Raw genomic sequence first — 14,607 nt, 5'->3', positions numbered from 1 at the left:
ACCACTTGCTGGTTTGAGGCAATGACAAAATCTCTTCCAACAATATACTTGGAGATAGTTGAGGAAAGGATGGACAGTGCGAGCAAACAAAGCCATGGGCTTGAAATAGCGATAAAGACTCAGGTAGATTAAATTTGGCTGCAAGCTCACTAAAGCTGGCAAAGTTCCCATCCACAAATAGGTCAGTAAAACGTTTGAATCCCTTCTTCCTCCACAAGGCAAACACTGAATCAAGCATGGAAGGCAAGAATAGGTGGTTATTACAAATAGGACCTAATAGCAAAGGAGTGTAAAGTTCAAAATCCTGCAAAATTGTTTCCATACTTTTAAAGTAGAAATCACAACAGGGTTTGACGTGTATTTAGAGGGAAAAAGGGCAGTGTGGCACAAATTAAGGCAGGAAGAGAGGAGCAGCAGGAGTGCACTTCCATAAGACACCAGTTTAAACTTGGATCGTGACACCAAGCTAAACCTTTTGAATAGTGGCCGCCCAATAATAGTACAGTAGATTAGGAAGAGCTAGTCCACCAACCTCTTTGAGATAGCACTCTAGTCTCCAGGAGTCCTGGTTGCCCAGATAAATGTTGATATCAGCTTTTTAACCCAATTATTTTGGGAGAAAAATAGGGTCACATTGGAAAAGCAAGAATCTGGGCAGAAAGTTCATTTTTATTGATTGGATTCGGCCAGCTAAGGGAGGCATACTATCCCCACGCTGTAAATCCGCTTTAATTTTGGTGAACAGATGTGTAAGATTTGTTCTATGAAATGTCACAAGAGAGTGAGTATGTTCACACTTAAATAGAAAAAAGCAGCACGAGATATACAAAACGGAAAAATCTTTTGAGAGGATTTGTTTGGCACTGGACTTTATTGGGGAGCACTCACTTTAGTTGATATTCAATTTATAGCCAGAGAATAAGCCAAAGGCGCTGAAAATATTCATTACGTCATCAACACAGGCAACAGGGTTATTGATATACAATAATGGTCATCGGCATAAAAGGACATACGGTGCGCCACAGCAGCTCGAAAGATTCCCTTTAGCAGTGTGGACAACTTTAAGGCTATTGACAGGGATCCTATGGCCAGGGAACAAGCAATGGAGACAGAGGACACCCTTGAAGGGTTCCCCTGGATAAGAGAAGTACTACATGAAGAGTTAGTGTGTATACTCGTAGTAGGGGGGAGGTATAAAAGAAGGCAAATGCATGAATTACATTTTGGACCAAACCTAAATTTACCCAAAATTGCAAAATGATAATCCCACTCCTCCCAGTCAAAAGCCTTCTCCACATCCAGAGACAACTTCAGGGATGGTCAAGACAGTTGGGAAAAGTATGTCAAGAAGGTGATGTATATTTGAGGATAATTGGCGTCCCTTTCCAAAGTCAGTTTGGTCATCAGATATTATATCAGGGAGACATGGCTCCAAGAGGCAGTACCTTAGCTAACAGCTTAACATCTGCAATATGAGCAACATTCTTCAGGGTCCCTGTCTTTTTTGAGTATAAGGGAATCACCAGAACCTCCAGGTTTCCATCAAACAGTGTTAAAAGGAAGTAGGGGAGCACATTGTAGATTTTCTGTTATAATCTTCCTGAGTTCCCTAGATTCAGGGGTAGCTCCCCTGGATTGGAAAATTTCACATGTCACTCCACTTTTTAAGAAGGGTGGAATGGGGAGACCAGGGAATTACAGACTAGCCGAACGTCTGTGGTGGGTAAATTGCTGGAGTCTATAATCAGGGATGGGGTAACAACACCTTGAAAAAGTTTGGTTTATCAAGGAGAGCCAGCATGAATTTGTGAAGTGAAGGCCATGCCTGACTAATTGAATTTTTTTGAGGTAACTAAGGTAGTGGTCAGGGGAATGTCTATGGATGCCATTTATGTGGACTTCCAGAAGGCATTTGATAAAGTCCCACACAAGGGACTATTAACTAAGGTGGAAGCCCACAGAGTTACTGGGTGGGGTTACTGGGTTATGGGGATAGGGTGGAGGTGTTGACCTTGGGTAGGGTGCTCTTTCCAAGAGCTGCAGACTCGATGGGCCGAATGACCTCCTTCTGCACTGTAAATTCTATGAATTCTATGAAGTTGAGGGCAAATTATTTGCATGGTTAGGAAATTAGTTGAGTGGCAGGCGACAAGAGTGGGGACAATGGGTAATTACTCAGGAGGCGACTAGTGGTGTGCGACAAGGATCTGTGTCGGGGCCTCAATTATCCACACTTGGATGATGGCACAGAAAGTCATATATCCAAATCTGTAGATGATAAAAAGTTAGGTGGCATTGTAGGACAGCCTAGATGATATGATAAAATTGCAAGGAGATATTGACACTCGGTGAATGGGCAAAATTCTGGCAGATGGAACTTAATTTAAGCAAGTGTGAGGTTACCCATTTTGGACCAAAAATGGATAGAGCAGAGTACTTTCAAATGGAAAGAGGTTAGGTACAGTGGATGTCCAAAGAGATTCGGGGGTTCGGGTGCATAGGTCCTTAAAATGCCAGAAACAAGTATAGAAAATAATCCAAACAGCTAATGGAATGTTGGCCTTTATATCTAGAGGATTCGAATATTAAGACACAGGGGTTATGCTGCAGCTATAAAACCCTGGTTAGACCCCACATGGTACTGTGCACCATACTTTAGAAAATATATCTTGGTCCTGGATTACAGGGGCCGAGTTACAAGGAGATGATTACTCAAGTTAGACCTGTTTTCACTAGAATTTAGAAGGTTATGGGGTGATATGATTGAAGTATTCAAGATATTAACAGGGGAAGACAGGGTAGATAAAGATAAATATTTCCACTGGTTGGAAATTCTAAAACTAGGGAGCATAGTCTACAAATTAGGACAAGACCATTCAGGAGAGATGTTAGGAAGAACTTCTTCACTCAAAGGGTGGTAGAGGCTTAGAACTCTCTCCCACAAACAGCAGTTGAAGCTAGATCAGTTGTTAATTTTAAATCAGAGATGGATATGGACCAAAGGCAGGTAAACATAGAGTTAAGTCACACATCAGCCATGATCTCATTGAATGGCAGGACAGGCTCAAGGGGCTGAATGGCCTACTCCTGTGCCCATGTCTTATGGAAGCTTGAGTCAATGTGGGGGACAGAGAACCACGAGATGAGTGGTTAAACATATCTAGCAATAAAGGCGCAAGTTGAGTGGAGAACCTTTTATAAAAATCAATAGGGAAGCAGTCAGAGCCTGGGGCCTTAAAACTTTGCATCAACTTACTGCAGCATCAACTTATGCAGTTTGTTATCTGATCCAGGGCAAAGAGCCAAGCATTTTCAAAGTGGGGCCACGACCCACGGGTGGGTCGTGCGGATCACACCTTCCCGATCGCGTGCAACAGCCGGCTTTTAACAATGCCAGCTGCGAGCGGCTTTGAAAATGACGGCCATGATCATATAAAAATTGCTGGCGCACTGTGCATGCGTGCCAGCTCATCGGTGCGCATGCGCAGAAGCACGCGCTGACGTCAGTCAGATTATTTTTTTTTTTTATTCATTGCAATCTTCCTGCCTGAAGCGAGGCAGAGAGCAGGTCAAGCGCGCTGAACACTGACATCATGTACTTTGGCTGTGATTGCAAATCCTCCATTTTGTCAGCAGCAAACAAGGAAATGAGGACCAAGCATGCTCACCTATTGCATTAGAGGCAAGAGAAAATGGTGGGACGCGAAGGTCGGCCTGCGGGGATCGCGAAGGTTGGCAAAAATGGGTCCCCGGAAAAAAAGTTTGAAAAACACGGATCTAAGCCTCTGCTCCTGTCCACATCTACAGATGGGATGTCCAAATTATTTCAGAAGTCAGCCAATGCCATGCGATCGGACAGGAGATCAGACTTCGAGGTTACGATAAAAGGTGAAGATCAAATTAATATCAGACGGGTCAGTAGTAAGATTATGGGACGAGCCATAGATCTGGGAGATAAATAGAGAAGCAGAATGTCGCCCATGCCAGTGGGCTAGTAGGCAGCCGGCTTTGTCCTCGTATTCATAAAACGTTATTTGGGGCAAGTAAACCAAATTGAGCCTGGCGTATTTGGCCACCTGCATACAATTTAGGGGTGGGGGTAATGGAATATTGACGGTATTTCTAAAATTCAATCCACCAATTATTGTTTTAATTTTCTTGGTTTGTTAATATGTGCATTGTAAGAAATTACTTTCCCACGGAGAACTGCCTAGAGGTTCCCCCATAATACTGGGGATATAGATTTACAAAAATCTTTGTCAGATAGTGGAATTGTGTCAAATCTCTACAGAGATCGATCATTAACTTTGGACACAAGAGTCAAGTCGAGAGAGTGGGGGGCATGGTCTGATAGGACTATGACAGAATACTCGGCAGTCTTAACTGTGGGGAGAAGAGCTCTGTCCGAAAGAAAATAGTTGATGCACGAGTAAGCATGGTGGACAAGGGAGAAGTAGGAAATGTCCCTTGTGACCGGGTGGAGGAAATGCCAAGAATCCAAACAACCCACTTGAGTCATGAAGGGGGAAAGAGCCTTGGAAACTATGGAGAGGGTGAATTGGGCTGGAACAATCCAGTTTTGCATCTATAACACAGTTTAGATCCCCTCCGAAAATAAGAAGGTGGGTGCCGAGATTTGGAAGGGAAGATAGAAGCGATGTGATAAATTTTGTATCATCCCAGTTAGGGGCATAGATGCTCACGCCTTTGTAGTCCGGTTGCAAAGATAAGGAGCTTGTTTTTCAGTGGGCAAAGGAGCACCGTGATGTCACTTGTGGGGTGAGGTGGGGATTTTGCAGGTCAGCGGCTTTGCCTCGCAACAACACACTCTCCTTAATCTCCACAGTCAGCCTCAACTCCAGTGTACCTATTCTGTCATTTTGGTTGGAAAGGACCACCTCAATGCAGGTAAGAGAGCTGACGTTTGAGTCGATAGCTAAATGAGGTGTCAAGGGAGGCCTGAATAGGACCCAGCGATTCTTCCAATGAAGCTTTCAGCTCCAGAGTTAAATTTCGGGATCTGTCGTACTCAATGACTAGAGATTCGCTCAGTCAAGCTCAGTGACTAGAAATTCGCTCCGGTTGTTTGAAGCGTGGAAGAGCCAGCCGCCATCTTGGCTGTAACCGTCTTGGCCGGGGTATCTTTTATCATTTAATATTTTCTGGCCTGTAGGTTTTAAATTCTTATATTTTAAAAACCTTGCTCCTCGAGTGTTTAAATTAATTTCTGAGGAGGAAAATAACAGTATATTAGGAACTTGTAAAAAATAATCGTCACCACGTGTGCTTCCCCTACATCACGTAACCAGAAGTTGCCGCTGTCCTGTAATTTCCAAGCAACCCTATGTAATCTATTTCATATCAATAAGCAACTATTTATTTGTACTATCAAGGTAATGCCCCAATGAGCCTTCTCCCAGCCTACATCACCTGATCCCATCAGCAATAGCCTTCCTCCTTCGTACTTATCCATGCTCTTTGCCTCAACTAGGATACAAAAATACTGGCCTCTACCACCCACATTATTCCTTTTTAAAGTGAGTTTGTTGTTCTTGCAGTTATCAAGATTTGTGCAGTTCTCCACTGTGCCGATGGTCTATACATTGACTCAGATACATCGTTAAACTATTTCCATACTGCTTCAAACCCAAACCTTGGGTGGTGGGGGGTGTTGTACATCTCCACTGATGGCAATAACATTAAGATACAAAATACAGTAAAGTATATCAAAACAGTTGTATTTGAAATAACATTTTCCATCTTAAGACTTGTGATTCCAACAAACTTGAGCTTTAGATCACAGGACTTCTCAGAACTAGCACTTAAGTGAATCAACAAGATACCATAAGACCATAAGATATAGGAGCAGAATTAGGCAACTCGGTTCAATTCATAACCAGCAGTATGAAAAATGAAATGAAAATCGCCAATGCAATTTGCATTGGATATATAGCACAAACAGACCATTTGGCCAAACCAGTCCATACTGGCATTTACGCTCTACTTAAAATTTTTTTTTTAGATTATCCAATTATTTTTTCCAATTAAGAGGGCAATTTAGTGTGGCCAATCCACCCTCTTTGCACATTTTTGGGTTGTGGGGACGAAACCCATGCAGACACGGGGAAAATGTGCAAACTCCACACGGACAGTGACCCAGAGCCGGGATTGAACCTGGGACCTCAGCGCCGTGAGGCAGCTGTGCTAACCACTAGGCCACAGTGCTGCCCTATTTACGCTCTACTTAAGACTTGATCCGGCTTTCCTGATTTAAAAAAAAATTCCAAGGGGCAATTTAGAGTGGCCAATCCACCTACCCTGCACCCTGGTTGTGGACATGCAGACATGGAAGAATGTGCGGACTCAACACGGACAGTGATCCGGGGCCAGGATCGAACCTGGGTCCTCGGAACTGTGAGGCAGCAGTGCTAACCACTGCGTCACCCCTTTCCTGATCAAGGATCTGCTGCTCCCATTTTTGTACATTATCCCACCCCAATCCTATTCCTTACTCACGCATATATGCATGTCTAGTTTCCCCTTAAATGCATCTATACTATTTGGTTCAACCACTTCTTGTGGTAGCAAGTTCCTCATTCCCACCACTCTTTAAAAAAAAACTTTTTTCCTGAATTTCCTATTGGATTGGAGCTCTGCGTATGCTTTTCCCCACAACAGTAAGCATTCTCACCATATTCACCTTATCAAAGCCTTCCTTTGACTTTAGGGTGGTCAGCCTTCTATTTATTTAGAAAATATTTCATTGAGGGATTTACAATCTTAACAAGTTTAAACATCAGATTTCAAAAAGAACAAAATAATGTAAACAACCCCCCCCACACAATAACAAACCGCAGCCAACATGGCTTACACAGGCTGTACCACCGTCCCCAGCCCCCCTGCCGCTGGTTCTCCTACCCTTACTTGCAACATCTCTCCATCCCTCCCTTTTCTCTCCCCTTGCTGACAGCCTATTTTTCTTGAAGAACCCAATAAACGGCTGCCACCGGAGGGCAAACCCCTGCAGCGATCCCCTCAAGGCAAATTTAATTTTCTCGAGTCTTACATACCCCTCCATGTCAGTAACCCATACCCCTGGCTTCGGGGAGTCCAGCCTATTAAAATCCATCTTCGGCCACCAGGGAGGCAAAGGCCAGGACATCAGCCCCTCTCACTCCCTGGGCTCCCAGGTCTTCTGACACACCAAAGATCGCCACCTCTGAACTTGGCACCACCCTCACCGTTAAAACTTCTGACATGTCATCAGCAAACCCCTGCCAGAAAGCCCTCAGCCTCGGACATACCCAAAACATATGGCCATGGTTCACAGGACACCACGCTCAGCGCCCACACCTATCCTTAACCCCCTCAAAGAACCTGCTCATCCGGGCCTCAGTCATGTGTGCCCTATGGACCACCTTAAATTGTGTCAAGCTGAGCCTGGCACAGGACGAGGATGTTGACTCTCTACCTCAGTGTTCTTCAAAGTCGGGGGCGCTCCCAATCGCGCAAATCCCCGCGCAGCAGCCGGCTTTTCATAACGCCGGCTGCAAGCGGCCGGGAACATGTCCAAAAAAAAAAAAATCGTCAGCATTGCGCATGCGATGATTGGTGCGCATGCACAAATCGGGCACGCACGCGCAGTGCGGCCGCTTTTTTTAAAAAACGGCATCGCTTTTTTTTTACAAGTTCTGTAGTGGTTTTTATTCATTTAATTTTTATTTTTTTCATTTTATTTTATTCATTTTATTTTTTTGACAAGTTTGGGGGGGTTTTATTTTTTTTTTCATTTATTTTATTCATTTTTTTTTACAATTTCGGGGGGGGTGGTTTCTTCATTTGTTTTAACTCATTTTATTTTTAATTGTTTTTACAAGCTCGGGGGCAGCGGTTTATTTGATAAAATTTTACAGGAAAAAAATGCAGAACTTTGGACAGATGGAGACTCCATACTTTCAGACACCGGAATGCTTCACCTTCATCCAACAAGTTCCATTGGAGGAGCGTGTACGAGGGCCAACGGGACCCAAAACCATTTCCTCCATTTTTGTCAGCAGCAAACAAAGTAAGAGAAAATGGTGGGTCGCGCAGTTTGGCCGGCGTGGGCTGCAAAGGTCGGCCGGCGTGGGTCGCGAAGGTCGACCGGTTGGTAAAAATGGGTCCCCGGGAAAAAAGTTAGAAGAACACTGCTCTACCTTGTCTATTAAAAGAACAGGCGAGTTCATTCCAGGTATCCTGGCCGCTTTTCAGCCCAGAGCTGGAAGATGATCTGGTCATTTACTTCATTTCTGTTTGTGGGACCATGCCATGCACAAATTGGTTGCCACAATTCCTAGTGATCACACTGTACAAGTACATCACTGGTTGGAAGCCATGAAAGATGCTATATAAATACAAGTTATTGCAAATAAAGTCTCAATTGAATTAAAATGGGTTTCATATTTCTTGGCCCCAAATGTAAAAGCCCAAATTTTACTGTTAAAGCAGTTTTATTTTCAAATAAACATCATTTTAAATTGTGGAAATTTTTAATCCTCTCCCATCTCACTTTCCTTACAAAAGAACATAACGTTATTCACTGCAAGCAACCACATGGAACATATGTTATGTGTTGAAAAATCTCAACTTCAATATCCCGTTGGGTTAGAACCCGAGCTCCTTGTAAAATTTAATAAATACTAGTCAGGCCCAGGATCATAATATTTTCCTGAAGAGGCGTAGTTATGTTGACTGAAAGGAGGGAACTGGGCTTGTGGGATTTGTAAAATTTCCCCAAATCACTCAAATTTTCCCCAAATATCTGCTAGTCACACGGATCCCCGCTGATTATGGCAAGGTCTGCAAGACATACAAGATGAAGGCATGTAAAATCGCCAGCTCCAACACACCCCTCCCTGATGAGCTCAACACATTCTATGCCTGCTTTGAGCACACCCTCCACCCTGGAAGCCTTGGATGAACTTATATCGGAGGTCACCATTGCAGATGTCAGAGCAGCGTTTTTGAAGGTCAACCCATGGAAAGAGAGCAGCCCAGATGAGCGCTCAGGTCTTGCGCGGATCAGCTGGCAGGGGTATTCGCAGACATCTTCAACCTCTCTTTACAACAATCTGAGGTCCCTATCTGCTTCAAGAAGACGACCACCATCCCTGTACCAAAGAAACGTCAAGCAGCGTGCCTTAAAGACTATCGTCCAGTGGCTCTGACATCCATCATTATGAAGTGCTTCGAAAGGTTAGTCAGTTTCCCTGCCGCTGCAACAGGTCCACAGTAGACGCCATCTCCCTGGCCCTGCACTCAACACTGGAACACCTAGATAACAAAGATACCTATGTCACTCCTATTTATTGACTGCAGCTCAGGCTTCAACACTATTATTCCTACAAAACTCATCTCCAAACTCCGTGGCCTGGCCTCGGCTCCTCCCTCTGCGACTGGATCCTGAATTTCCTAACCCACAGACCACAATCAGTAAGGATAGGCAACAACACCTCCTCCACAATCATCCTCAACACCAGTGCCCCACAAAGCGGTGTCCTCAACCCCCTACTATACTCCGTATACACATATGACTGTGTGGCTAAATTCCCCATCAACTCGATTTTCAAATTTGCTGATGACACCACCGTAGTGGGTCTGATTTCAAACAATGACGAGACAGAGTACAGGAATGGTATAGAGAATCTGGTGAACTGTTGCGGCGATAATAATCTCTCCCTCAATGTCAACAAAACGAAAGAGATTATCATCGACTTCGGGAAGCATAGAGGAAAACCTGCCCTTGTCTACATCAATGGGAATGAAGTGGAAAGGGTCGAGAGCTTCAAGTTTTTAGATGCCCAAATTACCAACAACCTGTCCTGGTCCTCCCCATGTTGACACTATAGTTAAGAAAGCCCACCAATGACTAAGAAAATTTGATATGTCAGCTACAACTCTCACCAACATTTACAGATGCACTATTGAAAGCATTCGTTCTGGTTGTATCACAGCTTGGTATGGTTCCTGCTCTGTCCAAGACCGCAGGAAACTATAAAGGACTGTGAATGTAGCCCAGTCCATCACACAAACCAGCCTCCCATCCATTGACTCTGTCTATAATTCCTGCTGCCTTGGAAAGGCAACCAGCATAATTAAGGACCCCATGCACCTCGGACATACTCTCTTCCACCTTCTTCCGTCAGGAAAAAGATACAAAAGTTTGAAGTCATGTACCAACCGACCCAAGAACAGCTTCTTCATTGCTGCCATCAGATTTCTGAATGGACCGACCTCGTATTAAGTTGATCTTTTCTCTACACCCTAGTTGTGACTGTAGCATTACATTCTGTAGTCTCTCCTTCCTTCCCTATGTATGGTATGCGTTGTCTGTATAGCATGCAAGAAACAATACTTTTCACTGTATATGAATACATGCGACAATAATAAATTAAATCAAAAATCATGAACTGGAGGTCAGGAAAACAAAGATTCATCTAATCTTTGATGCAGCCGTTATCCACTTATTACCATCCGGGAAGATTTGTGTTACCTTCCAAGCTTTGTGTGAAAGCATGTTGCTTATTTGAGCAGTATGGAAATAGTTTTACGATGTATCAAAGTGTGAACAGAATATACATATTATCAACACTGTACAAAACCAACACAAACCAACACAGTAACTCTGTAAAGTCACTGCTTGGGATACACAAGGATTTGGTGGTGGGGAGAAAGAAGAACAGAGAGAAAAGAGAGCGAGAGAGACATTTTTAAAAAAAAGAGCAAACATATGCCTTCCGTTATTTTTCTGGACGATATTTACAATTATTCTCATAATTCTATGTCAACATTTGTTATGTAACAACAGATTATTGATCAGTTTTTGCAATGGGCAGTCCCTGCTCACAACAGGCAGCATGCAAACATTTGTTATGGGGCTAGCACTGTTGCCTCACAGTTCAGGGTCCTGGGTTCAATTCCAGCCTCAGGTGCACTATCTCCCCGTGTCTTGAGGGTTTCCTCCGGGTGCTCCGGTTTCCTCAGACAGTCCAAAGATGTGCAGGTTAGGTGGATTGGCCATGCTAAAATTGCTTTGTGTCCAAAATGTTTAGGTGGGTTTCGGGACAGGATGGAGGTGTGGGCTTAAGTAGGTTGCTCTTTCCAAGGACCGGTGCAGACTCGATCGGCCAAATGGCCTCCTTCTGCACTGTAAATTCTATGAAAAGGAATTGTCATGCTTTCAAAAAATATGGGAAGTTTAGATGGCCAATTGGAAAATTTAATTATACATTCAGTTTCATGTATGTCTCATGCTCTCTCGTAGGCTAGTATATACTCCTGTTAAATTGATGCTGATATCCAGATATTCCTCACAATTACATTTAAATAGCATACACATTGTTCAGTACTCCAAGCAGAAACAAAACAACAAAGATTTATTTAGTTTACTCCTGGAATTGCTTGGGAGAAGTACTAGAATCCGAATTAAAACCATATATGTGTAATCCCTCAAACTGTGTTCCTATTCGTTTTGCAGATATCTCGAATATAGCAATATTTTGGGGTGTTGTTTTGCTGCTGAGGCATGAGAAAGTGCTAAAGGCCAAATATAAGAGACTGCAGCTCACAAATTGCTCCTGATCCAGTGCGTTATATCTATCTCATCACTCAGAGTATCATAGAATTTACAGTGCAGAAGGAGGCCATTTGGCCCATCGAGTCTGCACCGGCACTTGGAAAGAGCTCCCTATCCAAGCCCACACATCCACCCTATCCCCATAACCCAGTAACCACACCTAACTTTTTTGGTCACTAAGGGCAATTTAGTATGGCCAATCCACATAACCTGCGCATCTTTGGACTGTGGGAGGAAACCAGAGCACCCGGAGGAAACCCACGCAGACACGGGGAGAATGTGCAGACTCCGCACATACCGTGAGCCAAGCTGGGAATCAAACCTGGGACCCTGGAGCTGTGAAGCAACAGTGCTACCCACTGTGCTACAGTGCTGCCCTGGAGGACAGAAGTGATTTAAATTACTTTCCCCCCCACACTTTTCTTATAAATCAAAATAATTAATCAAGACACAAATAATTAGAAATTATGAATTCGCAATTGTTTAAAAAAAAACACATTTGACACATCAATAAATTAAATTAGCGAAGAGGAACGACTGGAGAATAGTAAACTTACTATGGTGGTTTAATGGAAACTTTAGCAAACTAAGTTTGGCATGACAAAGGGGCAGCGCGGCGGCACAGTGGTTACCATTGTTGCCTCACAGAGGCAGGGACTCGGCTACGCTTTCGACCTTGGGTGACTGTGTGTGGAGTTTGCACATTCTGGGTACTCCAGTTTCCTCCCACATGGATTGGCAATGTTAAATTGCCCCTTTGTGTCCAAAAGATGTGCAGGTTAGGTGGGGTTATGGGCCTAGGTCGGGGTCTTTTTCAGAAGACTTGATGGACCAATTGACCTCCTTCTGCAAATCAGGGATTCTAAAATAAAAGGAGCTATCCTACCGACGTCTAAAGCAATAATTAACAGTAGACCTCCTACTTATGCAGTCCCTTGGGATCAAGGATGACTTGCTTTCACTCACAGTTGATGGGTTCTGTGATGGCTGATGAGTCCGATATGTAATTTGAAGGTTCTGCCACATGCAGGGTAGGCAGTGCTTGAAGGGTTGGATAGCTAACTCTGGAGGTTTTTACACGCCTTCCAAAGCCTCAACTTCCCCTCTGCATGTTCCTGACAAAGCCACTCTATTATGTGTCGGTACGTTCTTGAACGAGCCTTCTCCATTTTGGTCAGTCACAAGCCATGTCAGGGTCTCCCACGAGTGGGCGGGTATGTTTGATCTCTCATGATGAAGGCAGACACAGACAATGAATTTCATCATCACCTCTGATGTGTCAGCTCAGCCTTTGGTTAACTGAGGCAGAAAGTGTGCGAGGATCAGGATCTCAAACCCAAGACTAAAGTCATGGCTTACCGGGCAGCAGTTATCCCCATGATCCTCTATGTTTTGCAGATTTGGCCAACCTACAAAGGGCACTTCAAAGCACAGGATAAAGACCACCAGCTGCACACTCATAAAATCCTCCAAATCCAACGACAAGGAAGCAGTAACTTCTCCCAAGCCAACTTGCCCCACATCAAGGCGCAAATTGTTCAACACCAGCTCTGCTGGGCTGGACATGATGTCCATGTGCCTGATACGGTCAAGAATAGTAGGTATGTACAACGCTACAACAACAGTGTTAAGGGCCACCTCTGGCTACGTACATAGCATTATGGTTAAGTCTGTACTAACAAATAAGTGTTTAAAATCTCAAGACTTGCTTTGAGCTGCATGCAGTGAAGACAACTATTGAATTAAGACTGCAGGTCAAAAGTTGACACAAAGTAACCAACCTACCAGAAAGAGTCAACCTAAGAAGATACAACCTGTGTTTCACAGTTGCAGTCGATTGCCTGATATAATTACTTTGGCTAATGGTACTCGAATGTTATAGCTAAGGTATCCTCATCTGGCATCAGTCCAAAAAAAATTATAAAAGGTAAAATGATCTTCGCTAGTGTCATTTTCCACTTCTGATGCGAACACCAACATAAGAAAATATTCTCATTGCAGGTAATGCCACAAACCATTTAAGTATATATTGGGTGGTAGAATAGATTGCTTCAGCAAACCACTGCATCAAAATCACATTTCAAATAAGCCAACATGGTATCAAGCTTCAAACTGAACAGTTTTTCTACTCCTGTATTGACAAGCTTATAGTTGGAAGATGATCCCAGAACAAGGGATCAGTCAACCAAAGGGTTATCGGGACTCGAAACGTTGGCTCTTTTCTCTCCCTGCAGATGCTGCCAGACCGGCTGAGATTTTCCAGCATTTTCTCTGTGGTATCAGTCAAGCAACTTTGGGGAGTTTTCAAAAGTTTCTTCTTCTCCTAAAGATCTCTGCATATAGGCAGGTGTGACCTGCAGAGCTATGTCCTCCACCACAGGTAGAGCAAGTAGGCAGATCCCAAATCCACAGCTATTGGCACCAACCTGATCTACATCAGCTGTATAGCCAACTGCCCACCCAAAGAGTTGAGCGTCTGTGGCAACATTTTAAAAAATAAATTTAAGAGTACTCAATTATTTTTTCCAATTAAGGGGCAATTTAGCCTGGCCAATCCACCTACCCCGACATCTTTGGGTTGTGGGGGTGAGACCCACACAGACACGGGGAGAATGTGCAAACTCCACACAGACAGTGACCCAGGGCCAGGATCAAACCTGGGTCCTCAGCGTCATAGGCAGCAGTGCTAATCATTGTGCCACCATGCCGCCCCAGGGGAGGTCTATGGCAATATACACTTTACATGTATGATGCAGCCTGGAGCTATGGTTAGTGATGGTAGAGGCTCCAATTTCTTTCTATCACATGGCTGACCAAGAATCTCTCCCAGTCTTACCACTGGTATGTGTTGTAAGGATTTACAGGTTGATACCCAACCTGTTTGGGCATGTTATGAATGTTCATTCCTTGGCATCAGATCCTGGGCTGGGACTCGAACCTGGAGCTTCTGGCTCAGAAGCAAGGCACTATCTACCTCGCCACAACTTTCTTGA

General features: G+C 43.9%; 1 protein-coding gene across 5 annotated transcripts in view; it reads right to left on the bottom strand.

Moving 5' to 3' along the window:
- The window catches only part of ahctf1 (AT hook containing transcription factor 1), a 125,480-nt gene that overhangs the window by 90,960 nt on the left and 19,913 nt on the right, over window positions 1-14,607 (bottom strand). Inside the window, exon 1 of one of the 5 annotated variants that reach the window (XM_038815398.1) lies at window positions 12,581-12,763. The exons of the other annotated variants lie outside the window; for them this stretch is intronic. The gene's annotated coding sequence lies outside the window, so the exon portion shown is untranslated. Of the gene's footprint in view, window positions 1-12,580; window positions 12,764-14,607 lie in introns of those variants that run through there. 5 annotated transcript variants of the gene reach the window in all.

The sequence above is a fragment of the Scyliorhinus canicula genome, chromosome 1 (assembly GCF_902713615.1).
Source record: "Scyliorhinus canicula chromosome 1, sScyCan1.1, whole genome shotgun sequence".
Lineage (NCBI taxonomy): Eukaryota > Metazoa > Chordata > Chondrichthyes > Carcharhiniformes > Scyliorhinidae > Scyliorhinus > Scyliorhinus canicula.
The sequence above is the reverse complement of the archived record's forward strand: the minus strand, read 5'-3'. Positions and strand labels throughout refer to the sequence as shown.